This window comes from Euphorbia lathyris, chromosome 6 (assembly GCF_963576675.1).
Source record: "Euphorbia lathyris chromosome 6, ddEupLath1.1, whole genome shotgun sequence".
Classification (NCBI taxonomy): Eukaryota; Viridiplantae; Streptophyta; class Magnoliopsida; order Malpighiales; family Euphorbiaceae; genus Euphorbia; species Euphorbia lathyris.
Genome location: NC_088915.1, coordinates 84,520,873 through 84,531,094, shown reverse-complemented (window position 1 = coordinate 84,531,094; position 10,222 = coordinate 84,520,873).

The window sequence follows — 10,222 nt, the reverse complement described above, 5'->3', positions numbered from 1 at the left end:
ATTACTTTTATTCGTAATTTATCTTCATAATATGAATGTAATAAATCTAAGGTTCTTGGTTGTCTTATTATCTCTTTTTTAAAACTTAATCTTCCTCCTTCAATCTTGGGTAACAATTTCTAGATTGGTTGTATTTTTCTAGAATTAAAATCTATACATATTTCGTCTGGTATTGTTATGATTGAATATTTTTTATGTTCTATTGGTTCTAATATTTCCTGATATAATTTTGGTACTAATATCTCCCTATCATTTTCTTTTCTTATATGATGATTACCTGTAAGGGCATATATCATTTTTGTTTCTATACTAATTACTTTACTCCCTAGGGGCATTCTTATTCCTTCTAATTTATAATATAGGGTTAAAGCTAGATCTTTATGTTTATCTTCTAATGATACACTAAAATCTGGTTGAATTGTGAATTTAAGTTTCTGATAAATTAAATTCCCTCTTACTACTGATATTAAGGCATCTTGTATATTATCTAATATTCTATAATCTAATACATATATTTGAATAGGAGTATCGATATTTTTCTGAAAATATGCTTTTATAGTGAATTCTATTCCTCCAAAATAAATATTCCTATATTTCTTAGATTCTTTATGTGATAATTTTGATAATTCTCGTTTTATTACTTTATCTGTTATCAAATTTATCCTTGTTCTACCATTTATAGTAGTTGTATCTATGATATTCTCATGTTTCTGAACAATATATCTTATATTTTTATTTCTATCAAACCATTTAGTTTTAAATATCTTATTTACAGATAGCTCTTCAGTTTCATCTTGTATTTTTTGATAAATTTCTGGTTTAAAACTTAAAGTTTGAGTTATACCACCTTCATAAGTATTCATTTGATAATAAGTATTATCGATATTAGTCTGTTCTGTTATTTCCTTATTCTCTTCCATTTGTTAAAGCTTGAATATGTCTGTAACTTTCAGTAATTATTTGTTTTTGAATTTCTATTGTCTCTTCTTGCTCTCTATGTTTTTCTTCTAATCGTTTTACTTCATCTTCTAAGTCAAAAACTCTTTTTTGTAATTTTATCTTTTCAATACGCTTAGCATCTAAAGCACCTTGTGCTAATTCTAATTGTCTATCTTTTAATTCCATAATTTGTAATGCTCTTCTACAACTTATAATATGTTGATTAATATCCTGATTATAAATTAATGGTTTTTCAGTAATAATCCTAAGACTTTCAACTGGTATATCCATTATCTAGTGTGTATAATCCTGAAAAATCACGATTGTGAAATTAATTAGGCTTTTAATCATTACTACTTTTCGTGTTAACATTATATGCCTATTTAAATCATTAGTTCCTATATTAAGGAGATGTTGGTAATATTCTAATAATATAATTAATTTGCCTAATAGAATAGAAATTTCTAAACTATTGCTTAAATCTAATTCAATTATGCCGCTTGTAATTTTGTCAACTGCTTTCCTATGAATATTAAGCTGTGATGCAAACATACTGGTATATGAAGATGACATAGTGATTTCAAAAAGTTCTAACTATTTGTGAGATCCTTTTAAGGCTCTGATACCATTTTTATGTGGACCGTTTTTTCTGATGTGTGCAATGTGTGCAGGATCGCTGGGGGCAAAAGATAGGAAATTGACCATAATAAGTGTAGTGTTTTAGTTTGTGATTTTTACTTTTAGTTTTCAATGTTTTGGCAACACAACCCCAACCCAAGTAATAATGTCTTAAAGCATCAATTGACTCCCGAAACAAACTTAGTAATAGGGATATTAACTAGACCAATAGGCTATGATAGAGTGATGGCTGACCGGTGTAAGAGGTATGGGTTCCGTAGAGAAAAGTTTGTTTCGAATAGGTAACGAATAGGGTACTTATTTTCCTTAGGCATTTCTTTCTATTAGATTAGAATAGGTAACGAATGAGAGTTTAACCTTCCTGCCCCGACCGGGAACTCAAATCCGATTCGATTCAAAGGCTTCCTCCCAAGGTCTTACTAGGTCTTCACCGAAGGAGTCTTTTAGAATAGCTCCTGCTCTTCTTTCCATACCGATTGTTTTAGACCTTTCTTCAGCCATAAGAAAGCCAAGACCAGACTTGGGGAGAACTACTCTGTCCACACCTGTCCCATTCCTTCTCTCTTTAGTAAGCGAATCAGCCAGTAAACTTGAATTTGTGGGTAGCACAAAAAGAGTTCCCCGTTTCCGTTTATACACCAGGGCCAAAACCTTACCATGCCCTGCTCAAGGCCCACCGGGAAGATCCATTTGAATAGCATTAATTCGTGATAGGATAAACCTTCATTTGACAATTCTAAAATTGAACTGTCGAGTCATGAATAAAAACTTGAATAACTCTTTTTCGAATAAATACTCATTTTTAGACATTTGCCTATAGTTGAAACACTTGAACTTGTAGGACACAAACATACCCATGGAAAGATATTTTGAGCCACGAGCACATTAAAAAGCTCAATTATTTTTCTTTGATGTGGGATCCACACTTGTTTTTAACTATAGGGCTTGCATCAAATGCTAACCGAAACCACACGTGCCAAATTAGGAATTTGATATGATTAACGCCTTCTTTCATTTTCGCCACCACATAAACCACTAACCTACCCAAAATCAATTTCCCTTGTTCACTCCTTGAGCCTTGCCTTTTCTTTCGCCATCATAACACGAACCTATACCATCACTCTCTATCCAAAATTACCCGGAATCCACGAGTTTCTAACCAATTCTCCTTAAAAGACTATGGGTCTAAAAATAAAAAGAGCACCCGAGCAAAAAACATATACATTTTTTAGCTTATACACATCAACCCCCTAATGTAATCCTCACATTCCACAAAAATGAGAAAAAGTGGGGAAGAAAAAAAAAAGAAAAAAAATAATAAACGAATACATTCAAGTACCCAATTACGCCTTAATATTTTAGAAACTTAATAAGATTCCTGAAACCTCACTTATATCACGATCACACCCGTACTTAACCTTTCATTACAATCCAATTAAGCCCTTTTGATCAAATCTTAGTAAGGAAACATAATAGTAGAGGTTGGATGACCATGCAAGTTTGCGGTAGTTATTTCTTGTGTCGGAAAATCGAGAGAAAACACCTTACCCCAAACACTTGAGCGTAAATATCGAATCCCTTGTGAGGTGTTTTAACGAGTTCATTATGCATCGACTATTGGAAAAATGTCCCATTAATGGCTCAAGTATAAATTCAAAAATCATTGAGTTGTTTAAGATGTTTATCATGATTCAGATGGTTTGAAATTAGGATCTTCCATGTTGATTGAAATAAATAATGTCTCTTTTTTTAATCTATTTGAATGATTGGTCTTCTAGCTTTGTTTTCAGATTTAATTTGCTTGAGGACAAGCAAAAGTTTAAGTTTGAGAATGTTGTTGCCGCCCGTTTTTATAGTAAAATTGAGTCATAATTTTGTCCATTTTGTTATCTTTATTATCACTTTAGTGTTAGAATTCACTTTAATTCACAAATTCACACACTGTCACGTAATTTTAATTTAATTCACGAGTTGTTGGTTATTTTTTTACACCCTCACACACCCTCACGAGATTGACAATTTACCCAAGTGAGTTACATGGCAAGAACGAGGGAACATTACGTCAAAGGACGACAAAACGGTGATTTTTGGACAGTTTGGGCCTATTGCAACCGATTCGCACAGAAGCGTTGCAATAGGCTGGAAGACATGTTGGAATCTACCCCAGAGGCAAGTCTCGGCGAGACCTGTTTTCTTCCGCAACTTGCACTGGGCAACTCCTCTTCTCTATGCAAGCTCATACCTCTCTTCCATTTGACTTCTCAATGACATTTAATGCATAATTTTTACTGTTTTGGAGGCTACCAATCATCAAATTCAGAATTTCATCTTGATTGGAGCAAGATTTAGCCTATAAATAGAAGATATTTTGGAGAAGAAGCTACACCTTTTACATCCTTATGCATAGAAACTCCATTATTGTTGTAGCCAGGCTTGAGGCGTTTGTCATTACTCTATTTTTAGTTAGATTTTGTAGTTCTTAAAGTACAATTTCTTATTTTAAAGTCATTTCCTTCTAGTTTTGTAAGTTGATTTCATATTCAATCAAAGTTTGTTCATCTTCCATTTCCTTCATATTCTACTTTCTATGAGTTTCACTTTGTTTCACTTTATTTCATGTTTTGTTTCCCCAATGACCATGAATTAATTCTTCCCTACTAGGGATGAGGGGAATCTTTCTAATGTTTTGAGTCAAGTTAGAAATATATTAGATAAACACTTGGAAGGAATTCGATTTAAAAGAACTAAGAACGTAAGCTTAATCCATATTTCAGTTCATCACTTTTTACCCACCATAGTGACAAGAGGTTAATGGAAAACTACATTCTTAGATTCGATAGCAACTCCATATGGTTTCTAGCATTACATTGCTAGGATTTCTCATTACACTTAACGCTTTCTTGTTGTATTCAAGTAACCATTGGTCCGGTTAAGTGAATAGGAGGGAAGAATTAGAACGAGGTGGTCTAAGATCTTAGCACAAGTTTTTTTTAGAAATCACCATCTTTAAAATCACGAACTTCTACTCGATGTTTTATTTCAATTGATTTCATTGGCTCAAACTTAGGAAGTGAACCCGACTCCCTAGTATTTTACTCTATTGCTTTAACAACAAAAGTTTTTCGTAGCTACAAACAACCCAAGCCTCTTTAATTCAATCGTTTAGACTTCAAAAACCTGTGGATAGTTAATGATTATGTGGAATCCCTATGGGATCGATCTTTATACATAAGTATACTGTATTACTTTGTACGATAGAGTGCACTTGCTTTAAAAAGCCCGTATACGTTTTATACGCATCAGTTACCATGGTGAGTAAAAAGCGATTAACTGAAGTATGGATTAAGTTTATGTTCTTATACAACGAGATTAGGATACTTTTCTTCCATTCGGATGACATCTTATTGTTTCTCCAAATTTTGTTGAAAAACTTCGTCAACCATTCGATTCCCCTCTCTCCCAAACATCTCCAAATCTCAATAGGAATGCCATCAGGTCCTACTGCTTTCTTCAATCTCATCTTATTTAATGCCATTTTGACTTCACCCAATTTAAAATTAGAATTAAATCCCTAAGATAAATTCCCAACACATTAAATTTAAATTCTTTGATTTATTACCACTAATGTGTTTGTTGAGTATTTTTGGAGTAATTAAATTACAAGTGCAAAAAGATATTAAAGACAAAGCCCAAGTCCGATAAGTCAAGTCAAAGCCCAAACAAAGCCAAAAAGAAAGTCAAACGGATCAAAGGTTTTTTATCCACTCAGCCCAGCGGAAAGAAGGATCCAGAAGGAAGGCCGACGCCTTCACATTGAAGCTGCTGAGTTCGAAGGACAAGCAGACAAGGCGCAAGTTGACTTGCTAACTTGCGGACAAAGGCTATCCAATTGAGGAAAGTTTCAAATGCAACAGAGAAGCTGTTGCTATGCTGTCCAGGAATCTTTGCCTAAAATGGAGAGACAATCTGACGCTTACTGAGTAAAGCAACTGAAGCATCGATCAACGACAGAGAAGACTTCATTCTTATTGGTCGTGACACTAAGCACTGAGGATGAAAGGGACATCAGAGCCATTTCCCTCCAACGGTTATTTCGAAATTTGAAATGACCGATGACTTCTAGTGTCACTATAAAAGGCTTGTCATTTGCTTCATTAGAACTCGATCTTCAACAAGCCAAAACTCTAACCAAATTCATACTTGAAGTTCCCTCTGAAAGCAAAGCAAAGACATTTACACAAACTCCTATTTTTCTGTGTAAACGAATAGATTAGATCTTTCAAGTGTTCTTTGTTAATAGAACAAAACTTTATCAATCATTAAATTGATTAGGAGACTCTGAGTTGCTCGGTATTTAGCACTTAGATGTAGATAGTGCTGACTATAGGTTTATAGAGGAAGGTACTCTGTAACCGCTCGCTGACTATTATAAGGGGTTTGTGCTCTACCCCAAAAGGGCCCAATAGTGGATTAAAGCTCGGAAAAGGAATTCCGAGGACTGGATGTAGGCAGGAGGCCGAACCAGGATAAACTGCTGAGTAACATTTTTTATCCCTTATCTCTTTTATCTGCTTGCTTTTATTTTGGCCAAGTAAACGTTTAACTTAAGTCTACTGAGTTGTGTGATCTGGTGTTGAGTTCAGGAATAGACTTCTAAGTGATATTTCCTGAATCAACGTTAGAAACAACTTTAGTTGTTGACCAACTAAATCTGCCTCTGACCACACTCAATATCATTGTGCTATTAATCTAAATGAAAAATTATAAATATCAACGGTAACAAGTCAGCCTTATTACATAAAATTTTAAATAGTTCCTTTAACCCCCCCCCCCCCCCCCCAGGAACTTATTCTCATATCACAAGGGACAAACAGTTTGAACCTGCAACTTAGATCTTTGTCAGCATTGTATCAAAGGGAAGCAGATGAGAGTTAAGTTTGGCACACGAATCCATAATAACATGGGTATTTTGGACTATGTTCACTTAGATTTATGGGGATATTCCAAAACAGTTTCGTTGGGGGTAAATCATATTATGTTAGTTTTGTTGACGACTTCTCAAGAAGAGTATGTGTGTACACTATGAAATCAAAAGATGAAGTGTTGTGAGTTTTTCTCATATGGAAAAAGATGATGGAAACTCAGACATGAAGAAAGATCATGTCTCAGATCAGATAATGGTGAAGAGTACAAAAGTGATCCTTTCATGAACGTCTGTCAAAATGAAGGAAGTGTCTGACACTTCAGAGTTAGAAATACACCACAGCAGAATGGGGTGGCAGAACAGATGAATCAAACTCTACTGGAGAAAGTTTGATGTATGTTCTCCAATGCTGGGTTAGGCAAATAGTTCTGGGCTGAGGCTGTAACATACGTTAGCCATCTCGTTAATCGGTTACCATTATCTGTTATCAATGACAAGACACCTTTATAGGTGTGGCATGGAAAACCAGCTAAAGATTATAATTCCTTACGTGTATTTGGTTCCACTACATACTACCATGATAAGGAATTGAAGTTGGATCTAAGAGCAAAAGAAGCGGTATTTATGGGCATTTCCTTTGGAGTCAAAGGATATCGTTTATGGTGCTGAGAGTGCAAGAAGATAATCCTTAGCAGGGATGTTACCTTTGATAAATCCACCATATTGAAGAAGTTAGAAGATAAGCAAACAGATGGTACTCCACAGCAGGTGGAAGATACTTCCAAACAAGTGGAGTTTGAGGGTAGTAGAAAAATTGATCCAACAATAGAATTAGATACTCGTACAAATAGAAGGATCAGATGAAGAAGGTGAGGTTCCAATAAAAGAATCACTACAATAAGATATGTCAATTGCATTGAGAAAGCCACGTAGAAACAGAAAAAATCCTGCTCGCTATGAAGATATGGTTGCTTGTGCATCTTCAGTTTAAGAAATTCCTACCTCTTATTCTGAAACGGTATAGAGTTCAGAAGAGGAAAGATGGAGGAATGATATTGATGAGGAGATGCAGTTCCTTGAAAAGAATCAGACATGGAAGCTAGCAAGTCTACCAAAGGGAAAGAATGCAATTGGATGCAAATGGGTGTTTGCAATGAAATAAGGATTTCCTGACAAGTCTAGTGTTCGTTACAAGGCAAGGTTGGTGGCAAAAGGCTATGCTCAAAAGGAGGGAATTGATTACAATGAAGTGTTTTCTATAGTTGTAAAACACACCTCTATTATAATATTGTTGGCCTTCGTAACGCATTTTGATTTGGAACTAGTTCACTTGGATGTAAAAATCGTGTTTTTATATGGGGACTTGGAGTAGGAAATCTATATGACTCAGCCAGAGGGATATAAGGTTCTGGTAAGGAAAATTTAGTGTTCAAGTTGAGCAAATTGTTGTATGGATTGAAGTGATCTCCAAAGCAATTTGATAAGTTCATGATAGGGCAGAAGTACACCAGAAGCAAGTACGATCACTGTATATATTTGCGCAAGCTACAAGATGGATTATTTGTCTATCTTCTCCTTTATGTTGATGATATGTTGATTGCGTCAAAAAATAAAGGAGATATATAAAAATTGAAGGCTCAAATGATTCAGGAGTTCGAAATCAAAGGTTTGGATGAGGCCAAAAAGATTCTCGGTATGGAGATGAGCAGAGATAGAAAATTGGGGAGACCTTGTTTGACTCAGAAAGAATATATGACGAAAGTACTGAGACATTTTGCCATGGATGAGAAGATAAAATCAGTCAGTACTCCACTTGCTCCTCATTTCAAGCTTAGTTTAGCTCTATCTCCAGAAAGTGATGAAGAACGAGAATATATGTCAAATGTTCCATATGCAAATGTAGTTAGTAGCTTGATGTATACGATGGTGTGTACAAGGCCCGACATTTCACAAGCAGTTGGAGTTGTGAGTAGGTATATGCATAATCCTGGTAACGAACATTGGCAATCTCTGAAATGGATTCTACGGTATATTTAACATACTATGGATGTTGGTTTGATGTTTGAGCGGGATGAGAAAGTCAGCCAATACTTAGTAGGATATTGTGATCCTTACTATGCTAGTGATTTGGATAACCAATTATCAACTACTGGTTTTTTGTTTACCATGGAAAAGGCACCAGTTAGTTGGAGGCTACTTTACAATTGACAGTTGTTTTATCTATGACGGAGGCAGAATATATGACAGTTACAGAAGATGTTAAGGAGGAAATTTGGCTTCAGGGATTGCTAAAAGATTTGGGAGTTGGTCAGAAGCATGTCAAAGTGCATTGTGACCAACACCATAAAAAACGATGACGTGGCAAATTGGGTCAAAAAGCCAAAGGGTTATTTTAGTCTTTTATTTATTTATTTAGAATTAAATTTTTACTTTTTTTCATCTAATCAATCTCTGTTTGACACCTCACATCTCTCTTTCTTCTCATAGTTTCCACAATGTTTCTCTTCTTCTCTCATCTCTCCACCGGAAATGAATCCATGTCCAACTCCTATCTTTCTTCATATGCATTATCTGCTTATTTTTTTCCAGATTTAATATCGCATTCCTTTTCTATGATTCCAAATTGTCTAAATAAAAATATAAACCCATTCTTTTATCTTCTAGAAAGAATGGAAGGAAATATAATCATCTATGCACAAACCCATTAATTGAAACTTCAAAGACGAGCATTTGTATACATGCCCATTAATGGAATGAAATATAATCATATATTATGTGGATGAGCATATATCCTGGGTATCTAAAAAGTCTTCTAGTGGTAATGGAACGGGAAAAAATCGAAAACCATGAGGATTCGAATTGATGGGTCGGGGAAAAACCGAAATTTTTAGGTATGTGATTAGGGGTGGAGGAAATTTTAGCCCCGAACATTAAAATTGGATGGGGGTGGCTGTTACTATCCTCGAACCGTGGTGATCTACAAACCTCCCCCGAACCGCCCGTGAAATCCCAAAAAAATAAAATAAAATATTATATATATAAGATAATATATACTTTAATTAGAAATTGTTTTTATTTAACTAGTTTATACCAGTCTGTTGGTATAAACCAGTATTACTTTTATACTAAAATTAATATTAAGTTATAATTTTTTTTATAAATTGTTAATTCTATATAAATTTTTAAATTTTATTTGGGGATTGGGGATTCTCCGTTATTCGTGGAGAACCGTAAGGGCGGTTGTGGTAATTTCCGAACATTTTTTTGGGGATTCTCCGAAACCACCCCCGAAAATATTGGGGGCGGAACGAGGAATGCAAAACTGCCCCCATCCCACCCCGTTGCCACGCCTAATTCTCATTTGTCGTCTTTGGTAGCTTCGAAGATATCACCGCCTTCTTCGGCACCATAAATTAGAAACATTTTTTCGACAATCCGAAACCAGTAGCATTAATGGAGGAGATAATTTCTGCAGGAATTTCAATTAAGAATTAAAGAGATTAGCTCCGAGCGCTTTGGTAGCTCTGGTGATATCACAAAATTCTTTAAATTCATTTTCTCACAATTTTAGATAAGGTCGACCAAATTTCAAAGAATCGGGAGAGAGGGTAAGACTGACGAGAGAGGAGGAACGAAGAAAATAAAATTAAGTAAAAAAGTAAAATTTTAATTCTAAATTAATAATTAAAAGACTAAAACAACCTTTTGACTTTTTGACCT